The sequence below is a fragment of the Ostrinia furnacalis genome, unplaced genomic scaffold, assembly GCF_004193835.3.
Source record: "Ostrinia furnacalis isolate ACB-3 unplaced genomic scaffold, ASM419383v2 OfSCF0139, whole genome shotgun sequence".
NCBI classification, from domain to species: domain Eukaryota; kingdom Metazoa; phylum Arthropoda; class Insecta; order Lepidoptera; family Crambidae; genus Ostrinia; species Ostrinia furnacalis.
The window spans coordinates 13,812-23,158 of NW_021130378.1; the positions used below are offsets into that span (position 1 = coordinate 13,812).

At 40.8% G+C, this 9,347-nt stretch overlaps 1 pseudogene; it reads right to left on the minus strand.

Annotated features, from left to right (window-relative positions):
- Positions 1 to 6,182: 6,182 nt before the first annotated feature.
- Positions 6,183 to 8,266, minus strand: LOC114352451 (tyrosine-protein phosphatase corkscrew-like; annotated as a pseudogene).
- Between the last annotated feature and the right edge of the window lie 1,081 nt (positions 8,267 to 9,347).

The window sequence follows — 9,347 nt, forward strand, 5'->3', positions numbered from 1 at the left end:
GTGTTCTCTTTCGAGATATGCGGGAAGAACGCGTTATAAAACAGACTCACCCACTCTTCTGCGACCGCCTGATTAAATATAAGGTGACATAATTTCGGCTGTCTAGTGTGATATGTCATAGCCCAGAGCTCTTGCGTTGCCCACGCATCGAATGGTTGGCTACGTCGATAGATTGATTGTGGGATCATTTTCGTAATCTTCGCATAGATACTCATTACCCCGGTTGTAGGTCTCGGGCCCATATTAGGTATACCTTAGCGAGGTCTCCTTGGTAGCTGCCGGTTCCATACATTGCTGCTTTGAAGGTAACTTATGTCGAAAAGGTTTGCGTCAATTTACATGTAGAACTCTTTTAGTGAGGAAATTGTCTATGAAACTGGGACTCAAAATGGACGCTTCCCTTTTCATGAAAAAAAATAATAGTTCCAACACATTTTTAGTACGATGAAATTTAAATTATACACACAAAATTACATAAGTATATTTATAGTATTCTAAAATAAGACAGACCTATTGATATCTTTAGCTCGATCTCTAATATCAAAGCTGTGTCATGAGAGGAACAGAGCGTTGATTATGGACGAACTGCTTAGACGAAAATTTCACTATCAGCAGGGCGTTGATATAATATCACCTCATCAGCTAGGAACCTTTCTCGCTCAATATCAAGAACTTGTATTCCGTCCCATGGCATTCAGCAATTTCCCTATATGTCAAGACTCCTCCTGTTTTACCTTTATTCTTAATAACAGATCAGTAACCTAACAAACTCCCTGTTATTGCAACAATCACTCGCGTACTGCTTTAGGTATGAAGTGACGTAGGAGACCACAGGACGTCCAATTATTTCGTCAATTGCAGTCATGCCAGGCCCTCTGAATAACGACTCTATTAGTTTCTTTAGAGAGCTTTGATTAAACTCGGATAGTCCGTTAGTCGTTAATAACATCAGCAACAGACGGTCATAGTCTCTATTCGTATAAGAATGGCTTGCATAATTTTCAAGCAGAGAGGCAACGATAAGTCCACGCGTGGTAACGTGTTCATAAAAAAAGTACTTAATTGAAATGGAAATAAAACTAATTTCGGAACTGCTGCAAAAAATCATGAAATTCGTGTGACGTACTTTATGGGTGGCCCCTAACAGATTGATAGCGATTAATCCCAACTTAACAGTTTTATAGCCATAAAAGTTGGCTCAAGCGTAACTACCTATTTTTTGACTAAGTGAGGACGAAGTCTGGACTCTTCTACAGACACATTTTTGGGGTAAAAACCTTTCCTTTAATAACATGAAGTTTATAACTAGGCTTTTAAAGGGTGTCCATATTAGTGGGAAGTGGGGATGCTGTGAACAGGCGCTGCTTTCGGGGACTGGTCAATCCAAGTTATTCAAATTTATGTATGCGAGTCATTTCAACTAGTACCTTAATACACTCGACAGCAAATAAATCGAACCACCCGCGTCAAGCATTTTCAAACGTATGCATCCCTACTTCCCACCAATATTGGCACCATTTAAAAGCCTAGTTCTAAACTTCATTTTATTAAAGGAAAGGTTTAAACCCCAAAAATGTGTCTTTTCAAGGATCCAGAGTCACTTCTTCAAAAAATAGGTAGTTACGCTATAGCCATTTTTTATGACTATAAAACTGTTATGTTGGGATTAATCGCTATCCATCTGTTAAAGAGGACACGTGTGATCATTATTTGGTTTTATAACCATAAAATTTGGTCTAATTGATCCCAGAGGTGAGCCCAAAGTGAGGTCTTTTTTCAAGTCACATTTATGGTAATTATCCTGCTTTCGCCTCCGAGATTTATTTTACCATGTAGTACCCCTGTACGACAACCCAATCCGCACACAATATTCAGCGTAGTAGTATTAAAAAACAAAAGAGCGGGCAACCCCACCCCTACCACGCTGTGGGCTCGGTGTCCGAGCGGTCTCATTCCTTTGTGCGCACGCGCAACGACCGCACGCAGTATAAGAAAAATGCTTAAGATACGTCACCAGGACGTTTTTACCNTATAAATAAGTATACGTGGATATTAGGGCATGCAAACCGGTTAACCGGATAACCGAAAAACCGGATAACCGACACAATTTGGAACTCGGTTTTTGTCAGTTATAAAACCGGGTTTTTCGGTTATTTCGGTTTTTCTTCTACGATTTTAGATAATTTAATAACTCATACAAGAACATGCTTCTTTAGTCATATCAATAAAAACAATTATTGTAATGCAATGTGAATGAGTAGAGTATAGTCTATGTGTTATAGTCAAACCTCGATGCTCAGGCGCTCCTAGGTTTGACTAGTCAATCCTCAGGTCTGACTAGAAGTCTTAGTCAAAGCCCAAACATTTCGGCCTTTGACTAAAGAATGTTAGTCAAACCTAGGAGAGACTAATTTGGTCAGTCAAACGTCGAAACTGAATTTAATGAAATCGGGGTTTGACTAGTCAAACCTCAATTAAGACTTTAAACTAAACTACACTTCATTTTGATATTGAACTTATTAGTACATAGACTTTACCGACCTGTTCTCTCTTTAGGTGAAGGTACGAGTACGAATAACTAAACTTGTTTACTGCGGTAGTTTATCAGTGTTTCTAAACCGATCTTGAAATTATTTTTTTTAGGGTTCTGTACCTTAAAGGATTAAGGGTAAAAACGGAACCCTATTACTAAGACTTCGCTGTTTGTCTGTCACCAGGCTGTATCTCATGCCTTTCCTAAAATATTTAGTTTGATAGTCACTTTAAAAAATCATCCCCATTCGCCATATAACAATAAAAGAGTCGTACGGAACCCTTCGTACGTGAATCCGGTTCGAACTTGGTCGGTTTTCTATAATTGCTGCCGGCCTCTGACGCTGCGTCTACTTTTGACCGAGTCTGCCAGTCGTTTCTAGGATTGACTAGGCAAAGCTCGAAACATATTATTTTAGTTTCGACGTTTGACTGAACAGTTTAGGCACTTCTAGGTTTGACTTAGTTAAAGGCCGAAATAAGAATTCACTTCGGGGTTGGCCCGAAGGCTTTGGTCAAACCTAGGATAGACCAGTCATTCCGCGAAGAGACTGCATATCGACCTTTGACTATGACATATGGCTATGGTATTGAACTAAAGTACCATGTATCTTCTAGCTAAAGCTATAAGCGCGCGGGCGCAAAATGGAACGGGCTTTGTATTTGACCATTGCCATTATTTTTGCTTTGCTAGTCTCTGTCAGTGTCAACTTACATATTATTTAATTATGCATAACTATGACCAAATGTTCTTCTTTTTTGATGATGTTGGCAATACACGTCGAGGTCGACTTGATTTGTGCCATTTTCCAGTTTATAAGTGATACGAGTTACAAAATGAGATCAAGTAATGATATAATGAAGGATGATAGATGATACCCTTTCCCACCCTTTGAGTCTCAATAAAGTTGTGGTGCTTTACTGAGACCTCCTATGGACAACTTGAGAGAACCAGAAGAATCACGCTGCACTGTTTTCTTCACTTGCCCACACCCATAGACGTTCACGAACACTCAATGGTTAATAATCCACCATTATTNACTATGTAAGACTCTTCTGGTGAGGAAATTGTCTATAATGGAAAGTCTTACGAAAATGCTTTCTTCAGTAAATGAACAAAAGCCCAGGAGTGCTCTCTTTCGAGATATGCGGGGAAAAATGCGCTGTAAAGAGACTTACTCATCTGTCATCCCTTGCGCAGTAAACACCACTACGGCTTGCACGAAAAACTTTCGAGTTCAAATCGTTTGCGTACTCGAATCGCCATCAAAAGATTTAGTAAGAAAACTACAACAGCGCCCTTGGGAACGTGTCGTAAAGTGAACTTAATATGAGATGTGGTTGCACGAAACTTATTTTGAGAATCAAATGACATTGGGAACTTTTTGCCCCACTTTTCGAAAAGTAGCGGACACAAACGAAACCTATCACAGATGATACATACTGATATCCAATGAATTTCCGTGCATTTCTTTTTCTCTCTTATATGGGAATATTGAGAAAATGAAGTTTTAATATTTTATTTTATTTTACATTTAGGTAACATTTTTGACGACCTCCGTGTTGTTTTTTGTGACCTCCACACACCGGTTTTCAAGGTGTGCCGGGCCAATCCTGAGGTCCCGGGTTCGATTCCCGGCCGGGACAATATAGAAAACGATCTTTTCACATTGTCTCTGGTTTGGGTGTGTTGTGGTTCGTCGTTCCCGATTTCCATAACACAAATGCCTTAGCTACTTATTTTGGGTTGGAGTAATATATGAGATGTTGTCTAATATTAATTTAAGTATTTATAATATTTTATTTATTTATATTATTTTATTTATATTTTTTATTCATTTATATTATTTTATTGACTTTTATTGGTTACTCTGCAATGCCAAACAACATAACATGTAAAAATATCAAATCATTTTAGACAAATAAATTTTCAACTTAGACTCGTCATATCTCAGAATTCCCATATCTCACAACATAGCGCTTTAAGTGAATATACCTACAAGTATAAAACTTTGAAATAAAATACGTTTCATCTTTGTCCGCCGTGGGGCATTTTTTCATATTAAAGTTCCCAATGTCCATTGTCACGTTATTGTTTAATTCGAAGACTGAGTATCGAATTTTATCGAGTACGCAAACGATTCGAAGACGAAAGCTGTTCATGCTAGAGGTACAGGTGTCAAAGCGCTTGCATTGCCCACGCATCGAATGGTTGGCTACGTCGATAGAATGAATGTGGGATCATTTTCGTAATCTTTGCATAGATACTCATTACCCCAGTTGTAGGTTTCGGGCCCATATTAGGTACACCTTGGCGAGGTCTCCTTGGTGGCTGCCGGTTAACAAGGTAACTTATGTCGAACAGTTTTGCGTCAATTTCCATGTAGCACTTCTGGTGAGGAAATTGTCTATGAAACTGGAAATCAAAGGGGACGCTTCGCTTTTCATGAAGAAAAATAATAATTCCAAGACATTTTTAGTACGATGAAATTTAAATTATACACACAAAATTACATTAGTATATTTATAGTATACTAAAATAAGACAGCCCTATTGATATCTTTAACTCGATCTCTAATATCAAAGCTGTGTCATGAGAGGAACAGAGCGTTGATTGTCACCAGATTATGGACGAACTGCTTAGACGAAAATTTCACTATCAGCAGGGCGTTGACTTAATATCACCTCATCAGCCTAGGAACCTTTCTCGCTCAATATCAAGAACTTGTATTCCGTCCCATGGCATTCAGCAAATTTCCCTATATGTCAAGACTCCTCCGGTTTTACCTTTATTCTTAATAACAGAGTAGTAACCTAACAAACTCCCTGTTATTGTAACAATCATTCGCGTACTGCTTTAGGTATGTAGTGACGTAGACCACAGGCGGTGACAGGTCACTGCCGAGGAACTATATTTATAGTATACTAAAATACGGCCCTATTGATATCTTTAGCTCGATCTCTAATATCAAAGCTGTGTCATGATAGAGGAACATAGCGTTGATGGTGACCAGATTATCGACGAACTGCTTTGAAAACTTCACTATCAGCAGGGCGTCCATTTTGTCCTCTGCAATGTTCACCACGAAGTCCTGCAGTACGCGCTTTGGTATTTTGACGTTCTTGACCAGGTTTCGAGCGAAGAGGCGTCAGAAATTTAGAGGCCTGAGGTGTGAGCGCGTTGAGTAAGTCTACGGTAGCCCAAGAGTTCTCTCTCTAGGTAGTGAGAGAAGAAATATGTAAAAAATAAATTAATCACATTCCCGCTGAGAAATTTCGCTGAGAACACCGCCCGACATAGCTCTCCAGCCGTTTTATGGGAGATTTTTCCCATAATGACGAAAACGTTATTAAAATAGGGACTTATGGCATCTCTCCACACAAAATCGTNACCCCGACGTGATTATATTATTATTAATATAGGTACGTTATGTTCAGGTATATTATTGTTGTTGTCCACTTATAAGTAATGTCCACTTTATAAGTTAAATCCACAAAACGTACGTCAGAAGGTTGGAACAGTAAAACATGTGATTTCTTTAAAGGTGTAATTGCGACTAAAATAAAACTGGCGGGCTCAGCCGCCGACACATACAAGGAACAGTATAACTATTGTTTTCTATTGTTGATTGTATTGGGCAATGATGTGGGAACGCAGGACGCTGCTCAATACGCTCTGTTCATTCATGGAGTTAATTTATTACTCTGATTAATGTGTACCTACAATATCTTTAGCTCGATCTCTAATATCAAAGCTGTGTCATGAGAGGAACAGAGCGTTGATTGTCACCAGATTATGGACGAACTGCTTAGACGAAAATTTCACTATCAGCAGGCCGTTGACTTAATATCACCTCATCCGCGAGGAACCTTCTCGCTCAATATCAAGAACTTTTGTATTCCGTCCCATGGCATTCAGCAATTTCCCTATATGTCAAGACTCCTCCTGTTTACCTTTATTCTTAATGAGTAGGAATCGAGCTTTATATAATAACAGAGACAGTAACCTACCAAACTCCCTGTTATTGCAACAATCACTCGCGTACTGCTTTAGGTATGAAGTGACGTAGGAGACCACAGGACGTCCAATTATTTCGTCAATTGCAGTCATGCCGGCCCTCTGAATAACGACTCTCTATTAGTTTCTTTAGAGTGCTTTGATTAAACCCGGATAGTCCGTTAGTCGTTAATAACATCAGCAACAGACGGTCATAGTCTCTATTCGTATAAGAATGGCTTGGATACTTTTCAAGCAGCGGCAACGACATGTCCACGGCTCCACGCGTGGTAGCCATCTCATAAGATTTTCACTTTTATCTATCTTCAAATTAATGTGTGTGGTTGACGAAAGTCTTACGAAAAGTCTCGGACGACCCGAAAATGCTCTCTTCAGCAAATGAACAGATGCCCAGGAGTGTTCTCTTTCAAGATATGCGGGAAGAACGCGTTGTAAAACAGACTCACCCACTCTTCTGCGACCGCCTGCGCAGTAAACACCAGGTGACATAATATGATTTCGGCTGTCTTGTGTGAGATACGATAGCTTTCATACATTGTTACTTCGAAGGTAACTCATGAGTCCTGATTCGGGGCGAGTCCTGGGTCGGGCGGAGGGTCGGGCCCCGTCATTATCTGCTGCAGCCTGAAGTTCACGTCCAGCAGAATGTTAAGGACGCAACCTGGCTCCGAGGGCACGCCGTGGTCCGGCCAAGCCGTGAAGTGAAAATGATAGATCCCATCAAAAACAATACTTGTCAAAAAAACCAAGTCTCGCAACTCAGTTGTTCTACGGTAAAAAGTTGTGAGATCCATGTAATAACCTCCGTTTTATTCAGGTCGGGCCAATATCGCTCGCATTTCACTTTACCGCGTTCAATTTCTTTCGTCGTCATTATGATTATGCGTACATCTTCCTGCCAAAAACCGTAAACCAAATTTACGATTTACCAAAACTGGTAAATCGTAGTCGACAGACAACCCTGAGTGGCGATGTAGGTCTTGTTGTAAACATGATCGTCGATCGTAGTTTCTGCTTCGACGACAGCCTTGGGTATCGTGGTGTTAACGAAATTGGGGTTCGACCGGATAACGCTTAACTCAAATGACGGTACGAGTTTTTGGACACCGTTGTTGTGCTCTCCGTCCCGGTGAAATTTCTCCTCCGTCACAATCGGAGATGTTTTATGTTTGCCTTTGGAGAGAGTCCCTTCTCGGGAAGTTGGCGAGCCGTTTTCATTGCTAATGTAAATGCTGTCCTGTGAGTCCGATAAGGAATCAGACATGTCACACCGAATATAGTTGGCGTTGATGCAATCAGAGCCCGCCGGGGCGTCGCCTGAATGTCCCTCAGGACAACACGCGTGTGATCAAAAGGTATGATATTTTTGTATCTGTTTTTCCGAATGTTCTCGGGTTTTGAACCCTCCATTCTGTCGAACAATTGCAGATTCTCCATCATTTGTAATGTCTCAAATTCTTCCCAGAAGCCTTGTTTGTAAGCCATGCTTTCGATAGGCCCTTCGTTTTCTTTTTGCAGTTGTTTCACTCGCGTATGGAAATGACGTACCTGGATGCGGGTAGCGTTGAAAGGTTGTACCAACCTTAGCACTTCGCCCGTAGTTTCAACCATAGGGTAGTTACGATAGTGTTCTATCAGACTGACCAAGTCATCGAACTGCTGACCGCCACCGACGTCGTATTTGTTGTCCTGCCGCCTGATGCGACAGCGGATAAATTATAAAAACGCAGCTGTCGCGCTTCTAACGCTATAGTGTGAAAGCGCTTTTAACCTTAAAATAAAACTTACATTGTAGTTTCTTTTTTCCGATCTTCACTGATGATCACCTGATGTTTGTTGATTGTGGATTCGCTTGCCAGAAGTCTTTAGATGTCCCTCCCTTGCACTCAGGATCCACACAAGTCCCTGGTTTCTTCATGGTTCTGATGACTCGACGACCGTCCCCAGTATGATATCCGAATATGATAAAGGTACCTTCATTTCGATTTCGATCCGGCGTCATTGACACACTGATCTTCGTTTCTTCGTCATCACAGTTTTTTCCAATTGCAATTGATTCAACTTAGTTACATGACAATGTGTGGGGTTTCAAAACAAATCTGGGGGCTGAGGCCTGAAATATCCGTTTTCCTAAAATGAGGTCACACCAATGAGTGGCTCGCGGTTATCCCAAGGGTACCAGCAAATCTCTCATCATCTGTGCCATGCAGTTCTCTAAACACATCCCGTGCAAGAAAGGTTCAATAGTTCATTAATTGATGTCCCTTCTTTATACTAAGGATCCATATAAGTCCCTGGTTTCTTCATAGTTCCGACGACTGTCTCGGCAGCTTGATTTCTTCACAACTTCGTGACCATTGTCTTGTGAAATTTCAATTGATTTAACGTGTGTGAGGTTTCAAAACAAGTGATTTCTTCGGGTCCACATATCACTCATTGATCCAATAGCATCATCATCTCTCATCACCTGTGCCATGCAGTTCTCGAGCTCTAGCTGTTGCCTGTTGGTCCACGGGAGGTATTTTATTTCCCTCCTGCCCTCCGTCCGGGGACGGCGAGCGTTCCCCGATCCGCCACCTGGGGACGCGTTCTCTTGGGGTTACAGGCTCCCCCGAGAATTATAAATCAATCTCGAGAACTGAGCACGTTTTTATGCATTTCCAATAATTCGTCTTGGACCTTACACACACATCGTTATGCCAGTGTTTCTAAATCCATACGTGAGTTATCTGGAAAGAAGAGAAAAAGGAAATTGATATTTGATTGAATCGAATTTCATTCGCTTTAATCGATGTAG